General features: G+C 47.0%; 1 protein-coding gene across 2 annotated transcripts in view; it reads right to left on the reverse strand.

The window, feature by feature from the left end:
- TMEM184B (transmembrane protein 184B) overlaps positions 1-11,829 on the reverse strand; it is a 31,297-nt gene extending 19,468 nt beyond the window's left edge. For both annotated transcript variants that reach the window (XM_063322429.1, XM_063322428.1), the window contains exon 1: positions 11,650-11,829. The gene's annotated coding sequence lies outside the window, so the exon portion shown is untranslated. The remainder of the gene's footprint in view (positions 1-11,649) is intronic.
- Positions 11,830-12,069: the final 240 nt, after the last annotated feature.

Here is a 12,069-nt window from a genome sequence, read left to right on the forward strand (position 1 = left end):
GTACAGGAACTATAACTGTTAAGTTTTGAGTTTCAAAGCATACACACACACATTAAATTACCCATACTATATCTAAAAATTTGGAGAGATGAAGACTGGATGGAGATGTCACATTGTAGCAAGGTTTTTATTGCTTTCAGAAGAAAGGGATTTCTACACAAGTGGCTTCTGAAGCGACTGAACACTCCCAGTGCTGCGAGTGCTTCCACTAAGCTCACAAAGGGCACATCTAAAATGAAATCAGAGCAGATGCACCTGTGGTTAACCTAGCTCTAAATAAAGTCCAGCCAGCTGCGATCCTGCACATCCCAGTGCACTTTGGGAGCTATGCAAGAGAGGAAGCTGCTAAGCCCTTCCTAAAGTTCATGGGGGGAGGATCTCTACTGCAGGACACCAGTGGCAGGAGGGACAGGATCTGGAGCTCCACACTCCAGCTAATCAAACTACACCGACAGCACAGACCCCAATGCAATGCCAGTAACATCAGCAGAACTGAAGACCTGCAAGGGAATTCCTCTGCTTCTCTGCCCTCATTTTAAAATAAGCTGAAACAACAAAAAAGTGATCAACAAGCATTTTGACGTGACAAGGGTTACGTATTCAGAAGCAAGGACACTTACAAGTTCAAGTTGTATATGTAACCTTAACACTGCCCCCTTGTGATTATACATCAACTGTTATTAATTACATGATTATGTCTCATTCTTCACCTAATCCCCTTTAATTCACAGAGTCATTGAAACTAATAACTCTTCCCAGCACTGTATTCTGAAAGAAAATATACAAACTGTCTTAACCAGAGCTCCACTTCTCTTTTCCTACCCCAAACTCCAATCCACCTCACCCATGAGCACCCCCCTGTTCCTCCGGGTTTCCCCTGACGACAGCTTTTTAATCGGTTGATACTTTTTATTGGCTCCAAGCATCAGCTTGCAGTTCATTGTCCTTGCTAGTGAAACACGAAGGAACACTGTACTCCTGAATCTGCAAAATTAACATATACCTTCGAAATTATCCCTTCTAATCTCCTGAAGTCCCACACACCACTGCTACAGTGACAGGTACAAGCAGTGCACAAAGCTATTATGAAAGACTACTGTATGCAAGAAGCTGAAGCTGTAAGAGCAATTCCGTACTGTATTTAAGAAATAGATAATAGCACAGATGGTTGGAGCCTTAACCAGGTGAGTGGATTTCAGCTCGTTCACTACCACCAGCTCAGAGGCTGCCAGCTGCTATTTTGCCTTGCTAAAAAGAACATCATGAGAGCAGGCTATAGCAACTCTCTTAACAGGCCTTGTTTCCGAGATGCCTCTTCCCCACCGTGCAAGGAGACACCAGCCCAGTACATCATTAGAACAGGCTTCCAGCAAAGGCAGTGCCTGGGAGCACATCACGGCAAACACGCTGCCTTGACAAGCTACAGATCCAGCATCTTGGTTAAGCAGCTTCCCTCTTACCCGACACACTGAATGTGTTTTGATAGGCGTTTCTTGGACGCCTACCTCCACCTCAGCTCATGGCAGTGCCACAACACGTGCCTTCCTACTTCCTCTCACGCCTGGAGAAAAAGGTCCTTTCCAAGAGCCACAAAGCTATTTCATATTCACCTCGATTTTCTCCATTCTCCCACTTTGCTACTCCAGCTGTGCAACAACCTGACAGCAGTTAGGCTACTGGCTGCAATCTCTTTTCTGTGTACTCCTCCCAGCTGCCTACATGGTCTCTGTTGTTTCTTGTGCATTTTAACTCCTTGGGACAACCATCTTTTTGTTCTCTGCCTGGACAATTCCAAGCACTGCGAGGTACCGAACCATGAGGAAGGCACCTGACATTACTATATGGCAAATTAGGCGCATTTTGAAACCTAAATTACCAATGCAATACAAACCAAACCAATCTAACGCGTAATAAATTTTGAAGAGCTCCTTACTCTTCTGCCATATCATGTTTCCTCTGCCCATCTCTTTCACTACCACCTCATTGCTTCCACTTCAAGGGAGAGTAAAATTACTTGCACGCTCATTCTCCCTCTGTGGAGGGCTCTCCTAAATATATCAAAGGAAAACATTTCAACACTTCTAAATTTCACTCTTGAAGCTTTACCCATCGCCAGCTGACTACCTTGCTCCCCCTGGAGGTAACCTGCAATATAGGGCATCCCAAACAGGACCAGTAGAATAGATAGCCAGGAAAAGCACCAAACTTTAGAAACTGGAAACATGCACACAGAAAAGTATACCCGGGTAAACACAAAGGGCTTTCGGATGCAGGGTTAGGTGTATTTCAGGATGGCCGCAGGAAACTTGAATCAGCTGGTACGATTCCTCTATGTGGGCTACATGAGCTTCAGGCAGTGCTTAGGTCTGCATGAGGTCTATAGCCAACAACCCCAGATGTGGAATGCAGAGATGACACCCCCATTCCCAATAAGCCACTGCAAGTTACGCACATTAGAGCAAGACAGGACCTTGCACTGCTAGGGCATTCGCTTAAACACCAACCTAGTACCAGCTTAAACTTATCTAACAGATCTTCTGAAAGCACTTTAGGAGCATTAGGGTATGCTCTCAATGCAAGGAGGAGAAAAGAAAATACAGCAAAGCATGTGCTATTGATATCAAGACGTCTGTCCAGAGAAGTTGTGGATGCCCCATCCCTGGAAGTGTTCAAGGCCAGGCTGGATGGGGCTTTGAGCAACCTGGTCTAGTGGAAGGTGTCCCTGCCCATGGCAGGCAGGTTGGAACTAGATCATCTTTAAGGTCCCTTCCAACCTAAACCATTCTATGATCCTATGAGCTATCCTGATAAAAACCTAGAGATGCAAAACACCGTTACTGAGATTCTTGATAGGGAAGGGGCTCCAACCTGCATGGAGACCGGTTCCATAAATGTAAAGCTGGCAGGGATGTGTCCACAGGGCCTGCATCCACAGAAAACCGACAGGGCAGTAATTCTCGATCAGAAGCAGATTGCCAATTCTGTATCTTTTGGAGACAGAGGCTTTCTGTCTCTAACATTAACATTTCTTCTACCGAAAATAAACTCAGAACAGTAAACAGAAGGGATACGGCACAAGTGAAAACAAAACCCCTCCATTTTTGGCTTGCGTAAAGGCATGGAAAATGTTACCACCAAGGAAGAGCTATTTCTACATAAAGATAAACAAACAAATATGTAAACTCCATTTCTGATGCAACAGAAGTGGTGTAAGAGGAGGGAAGAAACGTTCAAGTTTGGTCCTTCAGTTCCTAGGGGTACTTCTGAACACATATTCAATCACGGAGTCCAGAAAAGGAGTGGCCTGCCAGCTCTGAGCAAGACCCACTCTGTTATGCTGCTGGCAACAGCTCACTCACTTTGCCCTGGTGTCGGCAAGAAAAGAAACCCAAACGACATGACTCTGAAGCCGTTCCCTGCCATCTGCAAACACAATCTGTGTTTTTAAAATAGATCATCTCCTCCGAGGCTAAAAGAATTTAATTTCTAAACTGCTGAGAGAGCAAAGAATGATGCACAAAGCTATCCCATGAAAGAGTCTTAACAGCTAAGCCTCCTTCTGCTGTACAAGATATGATCCAACAAAACATGCATGACCTGGCTGCAAGGTTCTCCTGGAAAGCTACAAGACAAGAAACTGCTCCTCCTTAAAACCTACTCCACGCTTACTGTAGTCTCAAATATCCACCATGCTGAACTTTGTTTCCGTTAAGATACCACAAAACCATTTTCCATTCCCTTCTTAACTTCTTATCCCTCCAAAAGTTTCTCCATTAAATTATCATTATTCTGGACCCAAAAAGAACAATGCAGAAGCGCCATGTGGTAGGTGATTTAGAGTCTGAATTTTCTGCATCTATTAGGACACAAGCCAGAGCTTTACATCAGCGAAAGCAGGAGCTTTATGGTTTTCAGAATGTCCCCTAGACTTACACGGAGTACAAGAACACATGACAAAATGGTTCAAGGTTTATTTTAGACTATTTTAATTATAAGAACGGCTAGAAATGCCAACTGGGATCAGCCCTTTCCATTGTGCTAGGTATATATTGCAAATTCATAATTGATTTAAAGTCTTTTTCAACCCCCAAAGGCATGGCATCACCAGCTGATCTGGTAAAAGGTAGGAAACAGAGGAGGTAGAGAGTCAGGACAAAATAACTTAATGCTATACAGTGAGAGAGTCGCTGGTGCAGCTCAAATCAGTGACAGCTATAAAAGAAAATCAAATGCTTTTAAATTCATTACTTCTTAAATTGCTTTTACTCTCTGGGGTGGCATCTAGTTTACTTAGCTATGAGACATGAAAAGGTCCCAACAGTGCACTTTTAAGCTCTCCAGCAGCATTCCCAAAACAATCTGAGTTAAGTATGTGACCTGGCATGCCATTTTTACTCGTGCAACTCATTTATGTTTTACTATTCATGCTGGGCAAAGCTTTCTTGACATCAAGTCAGGGAAAGTCACCCCACAACACGCACTACGAACACCAGCATATGTACATAACTGCAAACGCACGTGAGCAATACTGTGCTCAGCTAGAAGATGGACATTTGACAAGATTTACAAAAACATGCAGTGACTGAATCTATGGTTACTGTGCTTTGTATCAGCTTAATGCACTTCTCTCTCTGCACAACAAATTCTGATCCAAATGCAGTTCTTCACAATGTTATGTCTCCAGAGGTGTAAGAAGTGTGAAAGCTGAAGGGATTTTGCCCTGTTGCAATTTTCAGAACAGCTGTCAGTATAGTCAGTGAAACAAGAGAAAAGTGTCACTGGGACATAAAACCAGTAGCGCCAGCGTGAGCGGAGCAGGAAGAGCATTAGCCTCAGAAGCAGAAGGCAGAGGAGTCATGCACCAAGGAGGACCAAACCCCAGGGCAAGGCACACACCCACTAAGGTATACTCAAGAGATGATCCAACGCCTATGTACACGTAAGAGCATACCGTACACATAAACAATTTAACCTTCAACAAGGCCATGTAACTTCTTTTCTTGTTTTAAGGAAATTAAACTCTGAGAATACCACAAAAATCTTCTCCACTTCCAGCTCACACAGCCCCCGCCCGTTTTGGTAATCTACACACAGTCATCCAAACAGAGAGCAGCTTCCCCTCCCCGTACACCCATTTGAAAACTCAGAATCAACAATAAAACCCTTTTACCCTGAGCCGTGCACTCTTCTTTCCAGAGTTTTTTTCTGCTCTATTAATTTCTGTTGTCTCGCTGTACTCACACAGCCCTCCTCCCCACATCCTCCTCCTCCTCTTTTTTTTTTTTTTTTTGTGGACTGACCCAGATTGTGATAGGTCAACATCCAACATCCAGTCCCTTTTTGGAAGGGGAAAGGAAAAAAGAGAGAAAGGGGGAGGGAAAGAAGGAGAAAGGAGGTTCCCCAGCCTTCCAACCTCTCCTTCAAGAATAGGATCAGGCACACTTGGTCCGTGCACTGTGTCCCTTTCCCATTTTCCCAGCAGCCCCACTCCACACGAACCAGTCAAGCCCTCTACTCCCAGGAGGGAAACACAGAACAACTACAAAAATATTCTGCAACTGGCAGAGGGGAAAGAGACGATGAGAAAAAGGATGTGTTGTAAACACTTGTGTCCTCCCTAACAGAGGAAGTTTACATTTCATTTTCCAAATTCTCAAGAACAAAGTCAAATCAGAACTTACTCCACCACCACTTGCATTCATCCCTTCCCACATCCAAGTGCCATGACAGAGGAGACAACAGTTTTAAAGTTGCCACAGGGTATACAGTTACTCTAAGAAGAATGAGAAGTCAAACTCTACAGCAGGATCAAAAGCCATTGAACTTGTGGCAGTCACACATACATTTGACCACACTTTTCCACACAGAATATAACATACAGAATCTATCAGATCAGATCCATACTTAAATTCATCAAGTAAATGTGCTGGAAGAAGCCAGATATCTTATCACAAGCCTAGGCAACTGTGCAGCGATGCATAAGAGGAAGACAGCATATCCAACTTCCCCAGCAATCATTCTCTGATGCAAATATGTAACAGTGATGAACACTGCAAAAGTAAAAACAGCAATTCTCAACAAAGCACCCAAAGCCACTCTCTATGAAGCCATTTTGTTATCACTAAAAGAACATCTGATCTGCTTATTTTTGTTTGTGGGCTGTTGCTTTTTTTATTTTTTTAAACTCTTGACATGACACACATACATCCTTCTTGTTAATTCCCAAAAATCACTGACTCCTAATTTCATTGCTCCTGTTCAACATTGCCCCGTTGACACTTCTCTCCTGCCCTGTTATTCCATCAAGAAAAATAAAAATCCTACAGATGCAGACTTTCAAAAGCAGAGTGAGGAGCTTTGTACTCCTTGGAGAGGATAGTTCCTCCCCACACAAAAATGCCAAGCCCCAGATACATCAGCATTGCAGCTTTGCTAGTTAAAGAATGAATCCAGACACAGCACTTGCCTTACACAAGCTACCTCTGGAAGCTCACAGGCAGAGAGCAATGCCTGGGGGAGGAAACCATTCTCACCCTTGCTGGCTAAAGCACAGGCAGCACCAGAGGGGAAAGCCTTGCCCAGCATCCTCTTCCAAGGGCTACTTAGGCCACATGAATGGCTAGAAGCTGCTCAACCTTTCCTGACGGAGCAACGAAGCCAACCACAGAGGTTTGCAGAGAAGTTGCAAATACTGTTAGAAGCTGATGGATGCCAAGAGCTACTAAAGCACAGTTTGAGGGGATTCTGAAATACCTGTCTCTACCCCAGAAGTCAGCAACAGCAATGCATTTTCTCTACACAGAATGAGGTGCACCAAGCGCCCACCCGAGAGGGTACGTGCTTAAAGACAAAACTTCAATTTTTCCAGACACGGTAAGATTAAATTACCCAGTTGGACGAAGTTGCCTAAATGGTAATTTATATGAATAACTTGTGGCTTAAAACTCTGCTGGAAAATCAGTGCCATCACAAAGCCATTTGGACAGGGGAAAAAAAAAAGCCTGAAAGTCAGAGGAGTCTGGAGGAAGAGAGAGGTCACTCCCAGCACCCATGGGACAATTAGCTGCAAATACCTTCACCCACCACTAAACACCTCTTCCTGGCAAAACTGGCAACAAGGAGACAAGATGTGATGAGCCACGAAGAGAAATTCACTCTCTTCTAATCTGCGTCCTCAAGCGACTGGCTTCTCCAGGTTCATTTTAAATAACCTGGACAGAGGCACAGCTACTTACATTACTGCTGCCTGGGCTCTGTCTGTGCTGGAGATGAGCAGGCAACTGCAGGCTCACAAGAAATCAGCACAGCAGCCTCCAATAGCATCCATGTCATGTTTCACAGCCTGGGGAGGGAACAGTGGGCTGGCAAGGTCAGCTTTTAAGTTATTATTTCATCTCATCCCCTTCTCAAAGCCTCACTGCTGCACCAGATAATGTGTTGCAGTCATTTTCGTTGCTGAACCAGAGAGACTTTTTTTTTTTACCTTTTTGCCACAGAGTAAACCAGGGGCCAGATGTACAACATACCCAGGCAGGGAGGAATGCTTTCAGGTTCAAAAAAATCTAAGGCCGTGACACCACCTCTCTATGTTCTTCGTCATTCTCCATTATACAACATCCTCAAATAGCTGATCATTTCAGTATCATCGGACTCCCAGGCATTGTGACCGTCAGAAAATAACAGAAAAAAGCAGTATTCCCATCCTTTCAATCCAGAGACAGACTTGAGAGTGGGGGGACAAATATCTGGGTACTCTATGGGTTACAGGACATTCAATGCTCCACGTACAGCATGTAAGTTCTTTCCCTGTTCAGGTTTCCTGTAAATTGTGCCCCTCGGGGGCTATAAAGACCTGGTCACACCTAGATACAGCAGGGCTCCTGGGCAGCTTGCCTATACACTGCATTTTTCCTGCACACAGTTTGCTCTGTTGCCTTCCCAGACATTTTACTTACACCCTCACAAACAAAAACCCCACAGAGGCTGAGCTGATTTTTAAAGACTAGAAAGAATCTAGCTATAAGCAAGTATTCCAGTCCCCTGCCTTTTCCCAGAGGAGGAAGATTCCAAGGTGAGGCTCCAGGGTGGCTGCAGCTCACTGCTTCAGATGGCAGAATTTCACCTCCAAAATCTTCCTGGGGAATTGCTGCTCTAAAAAGAATTCCAGTTGCTCTCTCTCAAAGTAGTCCGTAAGGAAAAAGAAAAAAAGAAAAAGAAAAAACAAACCCACACCAAAAACCTTTTCAAAAGGAAGTTTCCACTCCATGTGCTATCATATTTTACAGTTATTTCAGCTAAGTGTTTTAATCCATCTTATCACAGTGTCAAACCACTTTCAGAGTCCCAAGTGTTCCGATAGGGTGTAACGTCTTGGCAGGAAACCGCTCTTCCACCACAAGAAAGCAAACCCCAAAGAGCTTGGGAAGAAGTGAGAACAGCACACAACACACACACCGCTTCAAGCAAACAGATGGGCAAGCCAGCACACAAAACCCAAACACCACGCTATTCTTTACAACACCTCAATTTTCCAGGGCCTCGATGAGTGCAATCAATCACAAGCTCTAAAAGAGAGGAAAGCTTCTGCCCCCAGCCCTGTTCAATAACACACAGCAGCTTTGTTACGCAGATAGCTAGCAGCAGTTGTGTCCTAGGAAAGCTCTACTGTACAAAAGTGAAGTGCAATTTCTCTCTGAGGCTCTACTATTCTCCTGATTCTGCAGACAGCCCAACCTGTACGTTCACCACTGCTTTATAACCTTGTTTTCCTCAATTTTACCCTGAAAACCCTGTGAAGACTAGTCACAGCAGCAGCCCTTCAGAATCAACAAGTCTGGTTTGCAACTTCGTATTTTAGCTCAACCTGCAGTACTTTGAACGGTGCAACACCAGGCTCTTGAAGCAGCCAGGACCAAATAACAAACACCTCCTGAGGAATTCCTTGCTCCCACCAGCTATTACTGCAAGATCTCAAAGATATCCTTTGAGCTACCGGAAAATGAAACAGGCACTTCTGCTAGAAGAAGTAGGAGGCAAGAGCTCATCTCCATTGCTGCAAACATAAGCCAATTAAACACAGACCCAAAAGAGGAGGGGAGGAGGGATGAAGGGCAAGTTCCATCACATGGAAATTAAAAGGCTGTTGACTTAAGTCAAAACGTGTAATGATTATTAGATGCTTTTGTTAACTCAGCAGTAGAACTAGACAGAGAAATGGATTGACATAACATTTTTAGGGTGGGGGGAAGGTGTTTTAAAAGTTACTTTCATTATGAGTTGGGAAAAAACGACAACCCATCCTTCCTTTATCTACGAGAAAAGAACCCTAATCCCACAACTGCAAACCTCAAAAGCTCATCTCCCAGCCTGCTACCAGCTAGCAGGCAAACAAGCTGACAGAGAACAAGGCGGATTTCTAGCTGGATTCTGTCAAATCGTTAGACACCAGCCAGCTCGGAATGCTTTCGTTATGCCAAACCAGCTAGTCACGCTGGACTTTATTTTCTGAACAGCTTATGCATGTCTAAGAACCTTCCCCTTCTAACTGCCACGTGTCCCAAGGAGACAGGCAAATAAAAGTACAAGAGATGCCGGAGTGACTGTGAGGCGTTCTTCCCCTTGCCCCACATTTCCAAAACACAACCTGTTCAGCACTCAGAACTGATTGTAGAGACCTGAGCAGAATACAAAGAAAAACATCTTCCCGCACCACTCAACTGTTTAGAAAAGCTCATTTTACTAGCAACGTTTTCCTGATCATTTTACATCAAAACTGAATCTCTCCTGCTCCGGATGCACAGGTAGCCACCTGCTGCATACATGGCACTTAAGGTTTACAGCACAACCATAACAACAATAGTATTAAGGACTTACAAACTGCTCCACTAAACCAGAGCAGATTCGAAGCCCATTTTCTTGAGGACAATGGTGAAAAAAAGCCTGAAGTAGGCCTTTGTGGAATACTTTCACCATAAGAAAAACCATCCCTAAAGCCCTATTGTTTAGTACTCAGCCAACATCCTAAAAGCATGAGAGTTTATTTTTTTCCAAAAGCACCACACAAACTTTTAGTATTAGAAACCTGAATAACACGAACATTTCTAGAGAAATCTCTGGTCCCTTTTAGGGAGGGGCTAAGCTCTAAGACTCAAGGGTAACTTCCAGCAACACTAGTTCAATGGAACAGTTAACTATTGTGTTAAAAAAGCCGAGTCCTTGTTAGTGGGATGTATGCTTTATTGCATTTTCATCGATTGTTGTCTTTTTCTTGCAGGATAAGAAACAGACATTCCTATTCATCCTGTTAGCCTTCGCTCTATTATCGATCAATGCCTTCTATTTTTCTCTTCAAACGAGGCAAACAGTCTTCTCTCTGGGGAAGCCTGTCTATATCTTCAATAATTACTCCTGTTCAAGCTCCCTACGTGGCAAGAACTGTTTCAAACTTTCTATAAGGAGGAACCATCTTCAGTATTTCCTCTAGATTTCCCACTCCTCCTCCTCCCACTCTTGACAGCTTTGTGGTATTCCAGGCAGCTTTCATAGAGCTGTCCCTGAAACCACTCCAGCCCCTTTCCTGGATCACAATCCACCAGAGCCCAGTCACGCACGCGTTCTCCCAAAGCCCTCCTTCCACTACACATTGCAGCTGCCAAGACTGAATTAGCCCTCGTGGAGCGACTGAAATTTCAAGCCACCGTGAGCATCTGAACAAGACTGACCGTAACTCACCTGCGATAGAAAAGCACGAAGGCACAGCGACAGCCTCCTCACACACCTACCACATCAGCGCACACACACACGCGCGGTGCTTGGCAGTCCATCCAGCCCAGACCAGGGGAAGCACAGCAGCCACGACCCTGGCGCCCACCGCCCTGCCGGGGTCTACTGTGCTCCCAGCCCGCCTGGGGGCAAACACCGATCCAATGCCACCAAGCAGCACGACAGCACCGGGGGGAAGGGGGTGCTGCATGGGGCAACGCGTGTGCATGCATGGGGAGATTGGGTGGGCTGCAGCTGGGTGATGTTGGGGGCGGGGGGAATTGCAGGAGCAGCATCAAGGAGTGGGGGGGGATTGCGTAGGCTGCACCAGGGGGTTGGGGGGGATTGTGGGGGCTGCACTGGGAGCTTATGGGGAAGCACGGCGCGGGGGGAGGGTGAGAGGCGGGGGGAGGGAGAGGAGCGGTGTATGGAGGCCACGCAGGGAGAATATGCGTGGTGGCTGTGGGGGAAGAGGGGGGACTGTGGGGGTGCGTGGAGGGGGAATGGGGGGGGGGGGCGCGGAGAGGGGATGGGGGGGGGGGCGCGGAGAGGGGATGGGGGGGGCACACTAGGGGGACTGGGGAGGAGGGCTGAGGGGGCGGCACCGAGGAGGGCACGGGGCTGGGGGGGGGGCCGCACCGGGCGATCGTTGTGAGCTACGCTAGAGAACGAGAGGAGGAGGAGGAGGAGGAGGAGGAGGAGGAGGGAGGGAGGAGGAAGGAGAGGAAGAGCAGTGGCGGCGGCCACACCGGGGCGATGCGGGGGGGGGGGGGGGGTGTACGATGAGTTTGCGGGCGTCTCACCGGGCACCCGCGACCCCTCAGGCCCTCCCCGCGCCCACCGCAGCCGCCCCGGCTCGGCGGCCAGCCTGCCCCCGCCACGTCTTACCTCCCGGCGGACGGGCGGGACTCAGCTCGGCCCGTCAGAGTGAGGAGGGGTCGGGTCAGGCCCTGCCCCGCTGCCCCGCGGGCGCCGGCAGCGGCGCGGGGGCGCTGAGGGCCTCAGGAGCCCATGGCGACGCCGGGCCCAGCCCGGCCCTCCGCGCCTGCGCACGGCACGCCAGGCCACGCCCACTCCCCCGCGCCGCGCCGCGCGGGCGGGGCGGCGAGAGAACAGGGTGACGTAACCGCCCCGCTCTTAAAGGGGCCGCACTGCCCTCGGGAAGAGTTCCTTCCCCGGACAGGTTTGCGCCTCTACCTCAGGGATTTTTTTTCCCCAAAAACTGCGAGGAAAGACACACGTATAGGTGTTGGAAAGCAAAGCCGTAGCTCCGTTCAAGCCAGAAAAAGGGATTTTCAACCTAAAAAT

Source organism: Chroicocephalus ridibundus, chromosome 1 (assembly GCF_963924245.1).
Source record: "Chroicocephalus ridibundus chromosome 1, bChrRid1.1, whole genome shotgun sequence".
In the NCBI taxonomy this organism is placed as follows: domain Eukaryota; kingdom Metazoa; phylum Chordata; class Aves; order Charadriiformes; family Laridae; genus Chroicocephalus; species Chroicocephalus ridibundus.